The sequence below is a fragment of the Mycteria americana genome, chromosome 12 (genome assembly GCF_035582795.1).
Source record: "Mycteria americana isolate JAX WOST 10 ecotype Jacksonville Zoo and Gardens chromosome 12, USCA_MyAme_1.0, whole genome shotgun sequence".
In the NCBI taxonomy this organism is placed as follows: Eukaryota; Metazoa; Chordata; class Aves; order Ciconiiformes; family Ciconiidae; genus Mycteria; species Mycteria americana.
This window is the reverse complement of record NC_134376.1, coordinates 6,550,215-6,568,259: the sequence shown is the minus strand read 5'-3', so window position 1 is coordinate 6,568,259 and position 18,045 is coordinate 6,550,215. Positions and strand designations below refer to the sequence as shown.

At 49.2% G+C, this 18,045-nt stretch overlaps 1 protein-coding gene across 4 annotated transcripts in view; it reads left to right on the top strand.

Moving 5' to 3' along the window:
* ELFN1 (extracellular leucine rich repeat and fibronectin type III domain containing 1) overlaps positions 1 to 18,045 on the top strand; it is a 106,476-nt gene that overhangs the window by 48,330 nt on the left and 40,101 nt on the right. For all 4 annotated transcript variants that reach the window (XM_075515026.1, XM_075515028.1, XM_075515030.1 and 1 more), the window contains exon 3: positions 8,085 to 8,219. The gene's annotated coding sequence lies outside the window, so the exon portion shown is untranslated. The remainder of the gene's footprint in view (positions 1 to 8,084; positions 8,220 to 18,045) is intronic.

Genomic DNA, 18,045 nt, shown 5'->3' with positions numbered 1-18,045 from the left:
CATTTGTTAAAGCGTTTGGGGAAAGGCAGACAGGGAAAGGCAATGCATGACTACAGAAGGAAAGGGAGAAGGCAACAGAGTAACCAGACCGGAAGGAGTTGCAGTGTGTGCTGGTTTTGACTGGGATAGAGTTAATTTTTTCCATAGTAGCTAGTATGAGGCTATGTTTTGGATTTGTGCTGGGAACAGTGTTGATAACACAGGGATGTTTTAGTTCCTGCTGAGCAGTGCTTACACAAAGTCAAGGCCTTTGCTGCTCCTCACCCCACCCCACCAGCGAGGAGGCTGGGGGTGCACAAGAAGTTGGGACGGGACACGGCTGGGACAGCTGACCCCAACTGACCAAAGGGACATCCCACACCATATGGTGTCGTGCTCAGCATATAAAGCTGGGGGAAGAAGGAAGGGGGGACATTCGCAGTGATGGCGTTTGTCTTCCCAAGTCACTGTTAGGCGTGATGGAGCCCTGCTTTCCTGGAGATGGCTGAACACCTGCCTGCTCATGGGAAGCAGTGAATTAATTCCTTGCTTTGCTTTGCTTGCGTGCATGGCTTTTGCTTTCCCTATTAAACTGTCTTTATCTCAACCCACGAGTTTTCTTGCTTTTACTCTTCTGATTCTCTCGCCCATCCCACTGCAGGGTGCATGAGCGAGCGGCTGGGTGGGGCTTAGCTGCTGGCTGGGGTTAAACCATGACGCAGTGCAGCCCGGGAGAAGGAGGCTGCAGTGGAGGCAGCTGGGAGGAGGTAAAGCCTCTCACATTGGACAAACAAAGAGCTGCTGTATCCGCTGTTGCAGTTCCTCACTGCCCACCTTGCCCCGTGGAGATGACCATTGCAGGAGCAAAACCAGCAGAGCAGCCCGGGGCACTTGAACATCAGCTGCTCCCCTTTCCAGCCCATGTCTTAGAGCAAAGCCACCTTCATCTGGTGTTTCCATGAAGAGAACAGTGAGTGGAGGCAAGCACAGCCCAACCCCAGTTCCAGGTGGTTTTCCTTGCTCCCAGGGTGGTGATATCTGTTCCTGTTTGGTTGCAGAGCAGATAGGTGAGCATGATGATGTCTCCAATGGGACAACATGGTTCACCAGCAGAGGTGGGCAGACATATTGCTCTGTGGGCAGGGCGGACTGTTGGAGGGGGGACTTCAGGGTGCCAGTTTGTGTGTCTAAAGCTTATGTCCCAGCCAAGTTAGCATGAGGAGAGACTACTCACCTTTGGTGGCTCTGCAGAGAAGAACATCTTGGTTCACCTTGAAATACATGAAGATTTAATTCCCTTGATTTTTGCTTTTTGATTATTTTTTGCCCTTGTCTTTTTAAAAAATTCAATTGAACATGGAAGCTTAGTCTTCAAGGAAAATACTGAAACATTTTGACTGTTATGGTTAACAGAAAACATTCCCTTATTCAAGATGCCCTTTGTCCCTCTTTTTTGGGAGAGGGCAGTAAGTTTGGATGAATCCCGAAATGTTTTTTTTTTTGTGTGTGTATGTGAATTTTCTAGTTGCCAGAAAAAATAATTTGCCCAGTGATGTTACAGGTGTCTCTTTGCCTCCCCTGCCAAGACATCTGCCCACTGCTGTCTGCGGGAGCCCTCCGTGGAGTCCGAGCTGAAGCAATGGATGTGTTTCTCTCTGGGAGTCCCCTGCTTCAGTCCTTGCTGTGTCTGCTCTGAACACAGCCTGCCAAGATTCAAGCAAATATTCAAGAAAAGGTTGAGGTATTCACCGAGCTCAAACTATTGTACAAGAAATACCCTGAAGCAAAAACAGAGCTATGAGACACCATCACACAGAGTCGCTTCCCCCACCCCGGCAGGCACCATGCCGTACCAGACAAACTCCTCCAGATAGGATCCAGGCAGAGATGTTTGCTTAACACAGCAGCTCTTTGAAAAGGCAAATAAATGGACAGTGAAGCTACACAGACATGTCACTGTGCAGCGATTTCCGTTTAGCATTTACGCTTAGTGCCAGGAAACCCTGACTCATGAATATGAAATCAGAAGGAAAGGAAGAAAGCAGTTGTTCATTATTAGAGCTTCGAATTGGGCATGTGGTGGAAATTAGCATTAAAAAACACATAGGTTAAAAAGAGAGGGGCTGGCTCTGATGGTCCAGGAGGCTTGAAGACCCCAGCTCTATGACCAGGGGATGTCTCTGCTCACAGGCTTTGCCCACAGGGTGTTACTGCTAGAGAAGAGCCCTGAAGCTCAGGGTTACCCATGATGAGGCTCTTGCTTGCATAGAGGTGGGGGAAAACAGATCCTGAATATTCTTGGAAATCCTCCAAATTTACACTGAGGCAATGGTGAGCAAAGACAGGAAAGAGGAGCCACTTAATAATTATCAGAAATGAGAGAAATAACCATGAACAACCTCCAAGGGAAAGGAACAACCTCAGATAGAAATCCTGAGGTCCAGAAAGAAAGTTCACATTTATTTGAGACTCAGTTGGGTCAGAATGAAGGAGCCCACAGCCTCGATCCTTCTGCAGGTGGGATGCTCGTCTCTGCCCCACACCTGCACTCCAGAGCCGAGGACAGCCTCTGCGAGCCTGGCGCAAGCCTGGCTCACTCTAACATGAGCTGTCTTTCTTCCAGCCATGTCGGTGGGACACCGTCCTTTCTGCACCTATTTCCCCTTGCAAAAGATGAGCTTGTTCTGCCTTGAGCCCCCAGTGCCAGGCCCCAGGGAAGAATGTGGGTCAGAAGAGCGGATGCTATTGCAGCAAATATTTTTTATGGTACTGGGAAGGAAGAAGGAAGTAGAGACATTGCTGCAGGGTAGCAAGGGCTTGATTTCCAAAGCAGCTCTTCGCATATAACCCTGGGAGCAGCTCAAAGCAGCAAGGAATCATGCCATCCCCACTATTGTCTTCATCTGAAGCTGCCCAGCTGTGCTGTATAAGTACCCCTCTATTTCCTTGCATCTTGGTAATTCCAGCGCCCTTAAAATACTACGAGAGCTAATCTATCAGCATGGGGCACAGCAGCTCCCGGCAACAGCAAAACATTCAGCAGATACTCCGGGCCTGGAGCGTGCGAGGTGCCGTAACGGTGACCGCAGGGCAGGCTGGGCAGGCGGTTGGATGGTGGGTTGGGTGGGTAAGCAAGCGTGCATGGGACTGGGCAGATCTGCCAGGGGCTCCTCGCCCAAGTGTCCCGTGCTACCTCTGCCCTCGGTGACAACACCTGATCATGGCTGTTTTGCAGACCCGAGCTTTGCCCCGAGGCCGGGCCATGGGAAGCTGCCTGGCAGGGCTTTTCTCCACCCTGCGCTGGCTATGACAGCTTCAGAGAGTTGTTAGCAAGCAAGGCATGCTTGACGTGAATAATTAAAATACCTGCTGTGCTTTTAAATAGTTCAGAGCCAGCCTTGGAGCTGCGTGTGTGAGCGATGGCTGCTGTCTTTGGAGGAGGCCTAAGGAAAGAGGAGGGAGGAGGGTTGATATCCAGTGGGAAATTAAGGGCTCAATGCTCCTTCTGGCAGGAGGAGGGATGGTGCTGGCAGCTCCCATAGGGATGCAGTCCCTACCCCCCAGTGGAGACCGGAGGCTGATACAGCTCGCCTGGCTGATGAACGGGCATCTCGGTGCAAAACTCTCCAAAGTCTCCTCTCTGGCAAAGGTTTGAGAGGCAGCTGAGCTCAGCACCTGCCCTTCTAGCTGCCCCGGGGCTCTTGCCCTGGTTCAGCTCTCCAAAACGGCAGGATGAGGACATGGGGTGGGGGGACGAGGACAGCACCGCAGCTTTGGGGGCAGCAAGTCGCTCCATCAGCGCAGGCAGCATGGGGCACCTCGCCTGAGCACGCACAGGCAGAGTCTGGGGACGACGCGCTGTCTTTTCCAAAGATGCCGTTTCCCCAAGATATCAATTAGACACCGAAATGAAAACAGTTTCCGCATGAACAATTAACAAAGAGTTTCCTGCAGTTTCTCGGCGGCCGGACTCCCTCTGTTCCTGCGATGCTGTCGCTACCCCCAGCTGCCTTCGAGTTTTTATCACAATAGCACTGAAGGGCCTTGTCCCCCACCGCTGAGGAGCTTCATGCAATGGGGGAAGTTATCAAACACCACGCCGGTGCCGGTGCCGCTGGAGTGTGGAGCTGGGAAGCTGTAAATCATCTCTTCTTGCGAAAAAATGGGTTTCTAGGCAGGGGATGGAGGGAAAAATGACATTCCCCATGAGTTAGTTTCAGATTGAATTAAACAATTGGTTGACCATAGATATATATTTTTTCTTCTATATATATTTTGCCGTGGAGAGCCTGGGCAATTCCAATTTGGGGTCGCTGTGCAGTGATTTTTTTTCCTCCTTTTTTTTATAGTTCAGCCAATGATCCAAAAAATCGGTTATTTTCACAGCTTTGCCATAAATACCTCCAGGGCAGGTGAAAGCAGAGTTTCTAGTAGAGACAGGAAAAAAAGGCTGTCTGGGGACTAGGGCATGGCATGGTGAGGAGGGAGGGAGGGAGAAGTGTGTGCCGGCAGCTTTGCAGCAGCACGCGAAAGGTATCCTGACGTCTGGTCCTTTCCCCGGTCTCACGTGGGGAGTGGGAGCTGCCACCTGCCCCCTTCGCCCGCAAAAGGTGAGGGCTCCCGAGCTGAAGATCAACAAATTAGTCGTCTTCTCCCCCTATTGCAGAATGCTATCCATCTAAAGATTTCCTTTAATTTAGAGCCGTGTAGAGTTTGAAAAGCCCTTCAAGTTCACTTGGGCTGATGAATTGGTAATTGAGTGTACCTGGATGTTGGTGCTGTCTGTGCCTCTCTCTGCATTTGTATTGGTCCGTGTTTGTTTTCCCGAGCTGTAAATCACTCGGAGCTTGGAGAGGCTTTTATCAAATCCTGCTAGGAGCCAGTCGCTTTCCCTTTCACAAACACATTGCTAATGCCACGTGGAACCCACTGGCTTTGCTGCTCATTTAAAAACAATGAGGATGTTATTAAATCGGAAAAAAAAAATTCCTTAGCAACAGGGGGAAGGAGGAGGAACAGAATTGCTCCTGTCTCTCCGGTGCTTGCTCCTTTGGTCTAATATCTGTCCCATTGATCTCCTAATATGCTCTGCTTTGAAAGCCTGATTTATTGCCGGGCGCTCTCTTATCTCCCTGCGTGTCTCAGTCCGTTAGAGCACACATTGTTCTTGGCTTCATTAGCAACCAGGCGGGTTGGCCACCAGCCCTTGGTCCAGCCTCACACAAGCAATGTGCCACCTCCTGGGCTGCAAACCGGTGCCCCTTTCTCTGTAGGATCTGGCCCAGCCCTGGCCAGAGCTGGGCATAGAGAGTTAAGCACGCAGTTTAAGGGAGCCAAGCTCTTCATCTTAAGGTCTCCAGGTTCTCCAGCATGTCCTTGGTGTCCACCTCTCCAGTGGCCTCTGAAGATACCTGGCCCTCTCCATCAGCTGTAGAGGGACCACAGCTGGCTGTGTTCCCACGTTACCCATATCCATGGCTGATATTTGGTCCAGTGAACGTGCTCTAATGCTGGCAGGTTTGGCAAAAGGGAATTTCAAATGAGAGAGGTAGCAGTCCTGATTTCCAGTTGTTGGAGCCGCTCACCCAATGGGGGAACTGAAACAGCACCACGTGGCCAGCATAACCCATCAGCACAGCCTACGTTTTGAATATAGATTGTTTTCAATGAACTGTTATGGTGCTATTTGCTTAGGGGAAAAAATGGCAAGTTATTTCCATTAACAAAGAAATGTGAGAGCTTCGCAATCTGCGTGTGAACATTTCGTGAGCATAAAATGAGGTGAAGTTTGCCAAACAGATTATTCATTACGAATTGTTCATTCAGCTCTAATTGCTTGAGTCTAGCTGTTGTTAGAAGGACTGTGTGACACCTTTGTAGGATGTAGTTAAGGTCAGAAAAGTGTTGGTAGAAATGACTTCACATTAAGTCAAGCTTTTCCTTGGGTGTAATGGTACTCTACCTGCTTAGCTTAACAAGAGAAGTAAATGATGCTGCCTGCATTCTTCTTGTCACTGTGCAGCCCAGATAGCTAACAGAGAGTGAGTTGTGGTTTATTGACCCCCACTTTCTCTGTAGAAGAAATAATTAAATTCACTTGCAGAATCCCCATCTTCTCATGCATGGCAGCGTGCAACTTCCCTGCATCTTAGCTAACTAGATTAGAGATTACTCATGCCAGGATCGCTGATGAGAAAGCACAAGCTAGAAAGGATCTGGCTTGGTTTTCAGATCCCAGCTGGTATTTGCAGGACGTACACTTAGGAAAAGCATCACTTTTTTTGCTTCTGACCTGACAAACTTTGTCTGGAAACCCAGAGGAACAAGCAACAGGGAGCCCCACCGTCTGTCTTTCAACAGCTTTTTCTGAAATGGAGCTACACTTTAAAGTCTCGCCAGTTCAGCCTTTCACTTTACAGAATATGTGTCCATCTCTAAAATACCAGGTTATTTTTTCTTACTCCCATAATATTCTCATCCGACATTCACTCTCCTGGAAATCACCAATCCAACATTCACCTATCTACATTCAAATACCTGTCATTGTTCTCGCGCTGCTGTCCTTCTCCTTCCAATTTAGAGATTATATTTCATAACTGACCTCCAACTACCTATTGCCTCCCTGTGACACTTCCTACCCTTGTCTACCTGATTGATTAGTCTATTATGCTTTCCACTCTCCTGATGACTTACAGATTGCCTGGTATCTGTCACAGGCTTGCTTTCGTTCTGCAGTATTTATTCTTGGAGTTTTGCAATGCCCTCCGGCTACTATTCTCTCTCCCCGTTCACTGTCCTCTGCCTGCCTCTCTTGTGAATGTCTAGTTTGGAAAAAGGAGAAGAAATCTTTTGCGAAAAAAATCCTACCTGCTGTGAGTTCACACATTTGCTGGTTAAAACCCACGTTTAAGACGCTGTCCTTTTCAATGGGGCTCTTTATTTTCTTTGCACCATTTGGAGGTGATAAAATGTCACCAGATCAGAGCGTGATCGGTGACATGGCTTGGAAGGCAGCTTTCTCCAGAAAATTTTCCTCACCTGCATAAGTCAACGAAACAGCGACAGAGCAGGGAGCAATGTTGTGTTTAAAGATGTGTGTAGGTAGGAGGGTTCTGTCTCTGCCGGGGGAGAGGTCTGGGATGTGTCCCAGATCCATCCATCTCCCTGCGCTTGTCAGAGGTTGTCCAGCTCTCTCATATTGTTCCAGGCTTGTCCCAGCTCTGTCCATCACTCTGACGTTTAATTAACTGCCCTGTTCTCCTGGATCTTGCATTGGATTTGTGTTGTTTTTCTGAAATACCTCTTAGGTCATGTCTGAATATTACTAACAGGAGGAATAATAAAACGGTTGTCACTAATATTGCTATTATTGTTATTATGTTGATGATAATAAAACAAGATATTGAGTATCACAAAGATGAGTACTGTTACGATCAGTGTCACTTCTTCTTGCTATACTGGTTGTCTCGCATCACAGGTGAGCAGGAGCTTGACAGCAGTGGTAAGCATGGAGAGTCCTGGCCAGCCAGGCATCCAGAACTAAAAGAAAAGCAGAAGAGGGGGTTGGAAGTGACCAATGAGGACAATAAAATCACACTTAAGATTTAAAAACACATTTATGTGACCAATCCCCAGGTGTAAGGATGATTATTAAGCTTATTAAAATCTGTCCATGCGGGGTGGCTGGTGGTGGCAGTGGCTCCTCTCTCCTCCAGGAGCTCTGTATTGATGTCTGTCTTGTACCATCTGCCCTGTGCATGCCCAGAGCTATCCATCTTCCCTGCATCTCTTTCAGTCCCCGTCTGGCATTCGTCCCATTCTTCTTACTTCAGTCCCAGCTCCCCTTCCAGCACTTCTTACAGTCCCTCCTCCTCTGGCGGGTGGATTTCTTTTCCCTTTTAGTTACTATGTTGAGCAGCTGATCTCATTTGGACCTCTCCTTGGTCCTCTTCCCGTTCACATCTGGTCCCTGCGTCTCTGTGTCTGATCCATGACTTGAGTAGCTGTGCTGTCCCTAGGATGGCTTCGTGTTAATCAAGCCGTCAATCAATCTTTTATACCTCCTGATGAAACTCCCTCTTACGTTTTCTTTGTCTTCCTTGCAGTTCAAGTACTGGGCCTGGTGACCATCCTGCGGGATCCCGAATGCTGTGTCCAGCGTGCATCCCAGCCCCTGCAGACAACAACTAGGAGACGTTCATGACTGTGGCAGGAACCAGCAGCGACACACAGGTGCAAAGGTAAGGGGTGACCTTTCCAATTGCATCTCTGGAGTGAGAGAAGTAGCTGGTGTGAGACAGCTGGCCATGGGAGAGAGCCAACGGGGATCGCGTGGATGGAGCAAGTCTCTCTGGGGAGGGTTCAAGTACCTGGGAATCCTCCCCAGGTGTGGAGCACAAAGGGGAGTCTCATGGCATTCATTTCCAAGAGGGGAGAGGCTGGTGCGGACATGGATAATGACCTAGGGTTGTGTTTCTCACATTGTTGTTCCTGGGGTGATCTCAATGGGCTTCTTCTCTGAGCGCTGGCTAAGCGTGGACCTTCCCAGGGAAACCCTGAATGGCTGAGCTGCGACTCCTGCACTCCTGAAAGTGAGGTAGCAGTGAAAGTCATCATAGGTATAATTTTTATTTTTATTTTTTTAAGACTGAATTCACATTCTCCTGTTAAGATTTAAGGAATATGGAAAAAATGTACTTTTTTTCCCAGATGAGAAGTGCAATGTGTGCCTCCATCCTAACTTCTACAAAATTGTGTTTTACAAAGCAGAAAGAGAATATCAGGTTCATGTTGGTGCTGTAATTTAGTTTTCTAAGACCAGAGTTTGCCATGTGTGTCCTGTTGAAATGACTAGCTGTGCTGGGCACTCAGACATTTTCTCCCTGTTTCTCATCTCCACCTTGACATTATGAAAAGGGTTTTCATCAATCCATCGAAAGAACAAGATAACTTTTGTATAAAAGTGCACAGTCGACAGGGCTGAGTTTTTTGGGTAGTGTATAATTTTTTTTTACACTGTTATTATTTAAAATATGCTTTTTAAGAGGACAAAAGGGAATAGTTTAATGGAAACAAATTTCTATAGCAAACTGTGCAGCTGGATAAAAAGATTATTTCTGTTATTGCTTGGGTAGACAGGTGAATTTGGAATTTGAGTACAAAAGGTGTTAGAAAGTGTGCTTAAACTTCTCTTCAGTGTGCTGTTGAGCCTGAAAAGAGTAATTTTCAGAGAAAAACTTTTCTCCGAGCCTCCATTTCCAGCATTGTCAAGTCTATAGCAGTAGCCTTTTCCCACAGCTATTATCATGTTTTCACCTTTTCTTCTTCTACCTCATTTCTCCTTTTTTGAAGAAAACGTAGTGCTGGTGAAAGGCGTGCAGGTCCACGGGCTGGAGCTGGTCTGGAAGGGAGGAACAGCGGTGCTGGAGGTGCACGGGCATCTCTGAAGGCCAGATGGGATATAGTCCCTGACAAGAAGGAGGGAAAGATGGACAGCCTGGCCTGGGGGTAGTAATTTTGTAAGCACCTACAACTCTACAGCTCTTAAGACCCCCTTTCCAAAGTGACTTTTAACCAATTAGGAGCCTAAGCTTCATTGAAGAAAAGCAGAGCTTAGGTGCTCAGGTCCCTCTGGGCAGACACAAATATCTCAGCAATGTAGACAGATAGACAGCGTTGCCTGTCCTGATGGATCCAGACCCAGAGCCAGGCAATGAATTACAAATATAAGTGCCAAAACAGCAAGCTTGGGACACAAAGGATAAAAGACAGTTGTGTTATTTGAGCTGATAAGCCCTGCGTCTCAAAGATGCTTGCATCAAAGGCTCCTGCAGGGTTTTCAGAATTGAGTGTTATACCATCCAGCACTGAGTTACCAAAGATGTAAAATGGGACTTGCAGGGAAAGCTTCATGCCTGCCACAAAGGAGCAGAATAAGAGTTTGTATTGAGAACTATTAGGCTGAATAATTTGGGATTGGTCTCCGTGGACACAGTGAGATATTGCTCCCTGCAGAACAATGATTGCCATTAATGTCTCAGCTCCCTGCCTCCTTCTTCCTTCTTCTCCCCAACCTCTGCAAGGGCTGGGTCAAATGCTGCCCAGCCAGCATGAACAATATTTCCCCCTTCTTTGGTAATTATTGTCCCTTCTATTCATTCCTCAGAAGCCTTTTCACAAGCAAGAGGTATTTTCAAGGATTGAAAGCATTCATCTCAATGTACATTTTCATGGCTATTCTCCTTGGAAGAGCTGGAGAGCTAATTTACTTTATTAGACCAAATGAAAGGAGCTTGTGAAGGTAGCCTGTGCAGCATTGTGCAGGGGGTCAGGGAGCTAAAGAGGAGAGTCCTCTGAGATTGCCACTGAATTTCTTGCAGAAGCTGAAAAGTAGGTGTTGCTGTTTCGTTTGGCGCTGTTCTTCACATCATGTAGGCTCCCTTTCAAACAGCCAATGCTGAGATCCTCTGCATGGTCCCATCGTTGGTCTAGCCATGAAGGCTTAAGAGCAGTCGCATTTGTAGGGAAGAGTAACATCTTTGGATTGGTGAGCCTGGAGGTAGCTGTGCTCGCAGCACTGGATTGCTCATGCAGGGAGCAGGTGCCCAGGTGACTCTGGTGAAGGTCCACAGGATGGGGAGCCCCAGCCAGCCTGTCCCTGATGTGGGCAGGTAGCAGGCGACACCCAACTGCGCGGACCCTTCTCCAAGAGGCTTCATGCAATGAGCAGATGACTAAAAATCATCTCCTGGGAAATTCACTTCATTCATCAATTAAATTGTTTGCTGTGAACAGTTTGGCCCCATCCAGCTCCAGGATTTCAGCCTTGTAATTTAGCTGGCAGAGGACAGTGGTGCCATGTCCGTGAAATCTGCCTGCCAACTGCTTCCCCTGCTAAGCATTTTCTAGGCTAACGATCCCGAAAACCTTGCCAGCAGCCCCAGCTCTGTCCCTTTCAGGGCAAGCCACTCATTTAAACGTGAGCACCTCTAAATGACTCCATCTGCTAAGTGACGTTAGTAAAGAAAAGATTATAGCAGGAGTTATTGCCGTGTCCTCGGGTTATAACCCTGTTATAAAATGGGCTGGAAGAACAAGGGGACTCTGAGGAGCCGAGGCTCAAAACCACCTGGGTGACTGTCAGCTTGATTTATTTTCTTGCTCATTAGATAAATTAGAAAACTGGCAAAAGAAATCGTTGCCCACTCTGAGCTGCTTGGTAACCTGCCATGTGGCATGAGATGCCGGCCGCAGGGAGACGCGGCTCCTTCCCACCTCCCCGGCCCCTCTCCCCCAGGCACCCCAGCACTGGGGCAGGAGGGCAGGGACGTGGGATGAGACTTGGGGCTGCTGGTGCCACACATCTCCTCGGTGGTCCTGTCACCCTAAACCGCCTCACTGACCCATCTGGCCGACCACTGGCAACCACTGGAGTTTTGCTTTTCTCTAATACTGTTGACTTTTGAATAGCAGCACTTTTCTGGGTGAAAACAGCGGTACCAGCATTGCTTTTGAATACTAGCTTTGACCTCAGAACTGTTTGTTACCTTCATTTCACGAATCAGACAAACTAAAGCAAAATAACCCAGTTTGTGGCAGTATCATCAGCCAGGACCTGCTGCCCTTCAGAGATGCTGGTCAACATTTTGGTCTGTGGTATTAGGTGATTTGTGATCAATCTGCCTCCAGCAGCTGCCCCTCTTACTTATGAACCAGGATAATTTTTGTCTGTCAGAAGGATGGAGCTTAATGGTCAGACTTGCTTTAAATCCCTGGGTAAAATTCACTATCCAGGAGGTCAGACTACAGTTACAGTGCCTTCTAACCTAAAAACTTAATGAAATCTTCAGACTACATAACCAAATGTTAAAATTGGATCATTTAAGCCATCTTCAGTATGTTTAGCCGCATCTGATGCACTTCCATAGCATGAAATGAGGCCACTGTTATACACATAGTATTTACATACGAGGAAAAGCTTCCAGCCAGGATGAGCTATTAAGAGACTGTAATGCATTTCTCAGCCAACGTGGAGGAATCCCCGCTGCAAACAGATGCTGAAAATGGGGGAGAAACAGGGCGGGGACCTCTCCGGGATGGAGGGAGAGCAGCATGGCACCTCGGGGGTCCCAGCACCGCTGCGCCTGTGCAAGGAGGTAGGGCAATACCTGCCCTGCAGACTGTGGTCAGAGCAGATTTTTGCTGCTTCCCCTGCCCTTTCTTCTGCCTATGGGACTTCTGCACTGCCTGCACAGCGTCCTTGTCACCCTGTCTCTGGCAAGTGTCGGGACGCGTGTGTCCCCACGGCTCAGCCACCCACCAGGTGTGTGCCCATGTGGGCAAACGCTGCCGGGCGGCACAGGGCGGAGGAGATGGGGCTAATTCCTTCCTGAGACTCGCAAGGAATCGGCTTACGGCCCGAAGCTCTGATTACTCTTATCTTAGCCTGCGTGGTGGTAACCACATCCTGAAATTACCCGGCTTTTTTCAAAATCCAGGGGCTGGTCTGGGCTCACCTGACCGACATGAGCAAATTCCAGCCCTGCTTTTGCCCACAGTGGGTTTGAGGGGCTGTGAGTCAGTGCAGACCCGGGCCCGAACTTGGGGGAAGAGGTCTGAAACTCCAAATGCACCCGATGGGAAGCGCCTGGGTGCGATGCCCGATCCCACCTGCCAGACCTGAAGGAGCCCAGTGCAGAGCGGCACTGTCAGCCCCTTCCCAGCTGCCGCGCTGGAGCTGAGCGCTCGGGCAGACTGACTCACCTGCTGGGATCCTGGCGTCCAACGTGCCTCTGAACTGGCCGGCAAGGGACAGAGGCTGTCGAGTAAAAAATGGAGTGAAATGTTTGGCTGATGGGATTAAACTGCGAATCCCACCCGTCTGTGGCATGAGATGCGGCACCACACGCTCCCACCCGCTGCTGCTCCCCATCTTCCACTGCTGCCCGCCAAGCCCACCCTGCTTGGAAATTAAAGTGAGGAAATCAAAGTCCTTCTCCCCTGGCTCCTGCTGTGCCTCTCAGCCACTGACATTAACACCGAAATGGCTGACATTAGCTTTGAATGGATTTTAATAACCCCCTTGCGAGCCTGAATTACCCGCGCAGCGTGAGGTCCAGTGTGCGCTTGGAGACCTGGCGATGAGAAGGGCATCGGGGGCTGGATTTGCTCCCCAGGCTGCGGACACAGGGCCAGACCCACTCGAGGAGCTGCGATGGCTTCTGCCGATGCAGCCCCTGGCACGGGACCCTGGCAGCTGCCTGGCTCCTGGGGACCAGCTGCTCCGGCACCTGCTGCCAAGCGTCCTGCCACCAGCAGGTCCGCAAGGGGCTTGTGAGCTTCCCGACGCTGGGGATGCTGGTCCAGGTGGCCACCTCCATGGGATGTTTTCCGCTCTAGGGCAGGGTATGGGCTGCTGCGGGGCGGTGGGAAGTCCCCTGGTGCCGTGAATGAGAGTGGCCCCAGCCCCTACCAGCACGTGGCATAAACGAACAGCCTTGGTTTAGCAGAGCCATGTGGATGGGACACTAAATGAGATCATGCCTGGCCCAGCTGAGACTCCGGACTAGTGTATGAAAATCTAGCAAGAAGATTAAAAGGTGTCCCCAGGCAGAAGAGGGTATTTATTTCTTTCTTTGCAGCTGAGATGCGCGTGGCGTGGGAGTCACAGGGCCGGTGACCTCCCCTGAGCACCTGCACGTGGGCAGCACCATGTCCCTGAGGGGGCTGAGCTTTGGGACGAGTCACTGGCCAGAAAAGCTCCTTCTGAGACACGGGCGGACACGTCCGATTTCCTCTCTTGCGCCAGGGAAGGGCATCCTGTCCGGGCTGCGGGCTCGGCATCTTCACCGCTAGCCCTGCAGCTCCTCCACAAAGGGAAAACCCCACATTTTCCTCCTCTTTTACAAGAGGGAAAGCTAACAAAGATTGTCAGGTGGTTCCCACATCTTCTGGAAGATGAATGGCCTGGAAACATGCTCTGAAGTCACTTTTCCTCAATCAAAGGTCCCAAGATCTGACTGAGCGATGCAGCCTCCTTGGCCAGTCACAAAATCTCAGCATCATTTGGGTGAAGAGTGATGGTTTCTAAGTGCCATTGAAATCCACATGTATTTCCAATATGGAAACAGGAATATCCGCAGAGATACGGGCACTGGCTCACAGCTGGGGTGGGCCAGCAGCTTCTCCAAGTCAGGCTCAACAGGGGCTGTGAAATCATCAGGCACTTTAAAGAACTGAGGACTGAAAACAAGCCCTTAGAAAAAGTCCATGATAATGATTGAATTATATTTAAGAGGCTCATTTGTACTAAGTAAATGCAAATAGTTTACATGGAAAATATTTTCCGTTAAGCTCATTTTTACATAAAATGCTAACAGATTGAGATTATGACTCTAATGATTATTTTTGTTGCTGGTTTGCATTTAAATGGCATAATTTTTCCCCGACTGTTCTCTCTTTGGGTTAAATCAATAAAACCTATTAAGAAGGTTCATATTCCTCTAAGATTCCTCCCTCTCTTCTTTCTGTCTCATCTCCACTGGTGCCCTTTTTATCCACCCACCACCAGAGATTTTTCAGAGCTGCCTCCATGATATTGGTGCCGAGGATTTGAAAATCCCCTTTGGCAGAGGAGAGCAAATCCGGTTTTTGCCGAGACGGGGTACTACAGAGCAACTCAAGTGCTGTTTCGTTTCCTCAACTTGGGCCATATTGCAAGGAGATGCAGTTGGAGTCAGCTCTTCTCTCCTCTTAGCCTCTCTCCTCCTGTTTTAATGGAGAAGCTATACCTATCTGTATACCTATACTTCCTCAGCTATGGATGCTCTTGTCGTGCTCCTTCAAACAGTGGCTGTGCCTCACTGAGCAGGTGCTGGATTTCTGTTTGGAGAGGAGTTATCCTGGTATATACACAGCGAAAGCCGTTAAGACGCTGACCTTTAAATTGGGCTTCTTCCTGCTCATGTAGGGAGGAGGTGGGTTGAGTGCCCAAATCTTATTCATTTTAATGACAAATCCCTCACATGGAGGCTTTGAAATGCTCGGCTTTAATGCAAGTCGCCTCCCCCTGCTGCAGCTTGGCTTTCCTGCGCAGGGGATGTCTCTGCTTCCCTGCATAATGACAGACCCTATAGATTTGCTCCATAACTACGGTGCCCAGGTACCATTGTGTATGGATTTATGAGCTTAGGGCAGTGCTAGCGCAGGGATCTCCATGCTCCTTAATCAGTATCGCTGACCTTTCTTTCCTCCATTACTCTCAGCATCACTTTTTTCTATCTTAATTTGCATAGGTTTCATGTTATCCATGTTTTTGCTTTGTCCCTGTTATCCCATTACCCTGGATAATCAAAGTTGGCTGTAATAGAAACAGCAGAAACAATTTGCTTACCCTCCTATTACAAGATATTCCCTCTACTAAGTCTGAGAATACCTGCAGTTCTGTGGTAATGCTAATTAACTGTGCATACATATAGAAAGTAAAGCAAACGGCACCGGGATCCTTTGGGATGGTGGGGATTAAAGAAAGATAAGATATTATTCTCCTCTTTCTCTGTGCTTCAGTGTCCCTACCCTCAATGGAAATTGCTTTGCGCTTATAGAATAAAATGTAATACATGGTGGGGGGAGTCACTGACTCTGCAGAGAGGTGGAGTTGGAAGGAGCAGATTTCCCTGCTAGCAAACCCACTATGAAAGTAATGATCCTCCCTGATGTCTTGCTCCTTGTCCCTGTTCCCAGAGGGGGGGTTGATGGGGCAGTCTTTACCCCGTGCTGGTCCCCACACCTCAGAGCCTGCTGGTGCTGAGTAAGGTTGTACATAAGCACTGATTCCTCAGGGCTGCAGCTATCCCCCAGAGCTGGGCTCCAGCATCATGCTGCTGGAAAAGCTCCTGTCCAGCCTCAAGGGCTGGTTGAAATAGCGGCTGTAAATGTGAATGCCCGTTGCAATGGAGGGTACCTGCTATTGGCTGTTGCAACCATGAGGATGCTCCTGTATCCTTCCCACATCTTGGGCAGCTGACACAGTGGCGGTTTCAGAGCAGGCCAAAGTCCTGGGGAAAATAAGGAAGATGGTAATGAGAGAAGGAAAATCATCAGGAGAGGGGAGACGCAGTGGCAGGACGGGTTGCTGGTACTGTCCCAGCCACCCCTCTTCATTTTGCACTGCATGGTGTCATGGGCTCAGGCTCACCACAGCCCATCCGTGAGGATATGTGGGGCAATCTCCCACCATTTGCATGCAGCGGCCTCTAAAAGTCTCGCATGAGGCTTTCTCCTGAGTGTCAGCCAAATGAAGAGTGACTTACGCAGCCAGGCATGCATGGAGGACTGTCAGAGCTCTCCATGCAGGAGAACTCCCACTTGAGTCCACCCACCAGCTCGTCGCCGAGCTCCCCAGCTCCTCTGCCAGCAGCATGGACAGACACCCTCAACGCACCCCAGTGGAGCATCTGGGACTGGCCCTGGAGCCATGAGCACAGACACAGTGTGCCCCTGGGTCCGGACCCCACGCTACTGCCACCCCCCTGGGATGAAAGCTCCAGGAGGGTGGTTAGACAGCCCTAGCTCTCCCTCCGCCCCCGAAATTGTGAGGAAGCTGTTATTTATCTGCGCTCTGATAATCACTGTACCTTTGATGCAATACTCGTGTTTGGGATTTTACCACGTCTCTCATCCTCCAGGTCTGTCAAGGAGCTTTACGCAGCCATGATTCAGAAAGAGGCGTCAGTGGAGAGAGTCTGTAGATACAGCCAGCAGCTGTCATGTGGAGGGTATAAATAATGTATACGCACGTATATATGCATGACCTACAAGCTCAGGACCTTCCCTTCCTGAATGGTAGCAACTCCTTTAAAGGATCCCTGTATCATGCCGTGGCTCTCGCCATGCCAGGGGGCTCAGATTACACAGGCGTCCCCACATCTATCCGAAGTATATGGGGCTGGGCAATAAAAGGGCTGACAGGGATGAGGGCTCAGTGCTGCAGGTCCCTCCTTGCCTGCTTGGAGCAATGTAGTAACACCTTCCCTATCACTGAAACCTTCATTGCTTATTGCTCACCATCATTTCTGTGTGCGGTTTTAAGACTATAGCTACCAAAATGTCTTGCTCTGCTCACAAGCCTTATGGTCAGTAAGATGCTTTGAGACTGCGCCCATGGTATTCATCCTTTAAAGCAACCCAGGTGCCAGTTGTTGGTACAGGGAGCTGCAAAGGGCTTTTAAGGTGCTTGGGCGCTAGCCAAAGAGATTTGCTGGTGCAGTCAGGGCCCAACCGGCTGCACACTGAGGGGCTGAATGGAGCTGTGCTGCGCCTTGTGCTGCAAAGAGCTCAGTCCTGAAATACCTGGACCTCAGCAGAAGAAGTGGGGAGACTCAGATTTGAGTGCTGGCTGATGTAATCCCCTAAGTCAAGCCCTTTGTCTTATTGCTAGTCATCCGAAACATTTTGGTTCTGATCAGGCAGCAAAAGCTTTAATTGTAAGAGTGGGTCTAAAAATGAAAATATAACATGAGTTTGACTTGTAGGAAGGGATGCTTGGGATGGGAGATGGGACACTGTATCACTATAGGCAGTTGGGAATTTCTTGTTGGTTTTACATAGCTGAGGCAAAGGTAAACTTCCTATTAACTTCCCTCAGCGAGTTCATAATGATTTGACCCTTAAAATTAAAGATCTGGAGCTAAGCAGCTGGGCTGCCGACTTCAGCACAGCCTCCGCCGGTGGAGTTCAAGCAGCACACTGAAATAGCCAGCAGCTTTTGACAGCAATTGCACTCAGCGCTGTTCTGTCTCTTCAACTCCTGACATCGTGTGGGGGAAAAAAAAGGCAAAGGTTGAATTCACAGGCTTTGTTTCTCCTCCGCAGTTCAAAGGAAACAACAGCCTGGATTTTAATTGGCACCCAGTTCTCCGACTGGTACCCGGGACAGTCCTGAAGACTGACACCCAGCCAGGCAGGCAGAGCGGCAGCCAAGGGGGGAAGGCTGTCCGAAGTGCTGGGTGCCTGCCACCCATCTGCAGGTACTCAGAGGTCTTCTCAACAGCATAGCACTGATCCAGG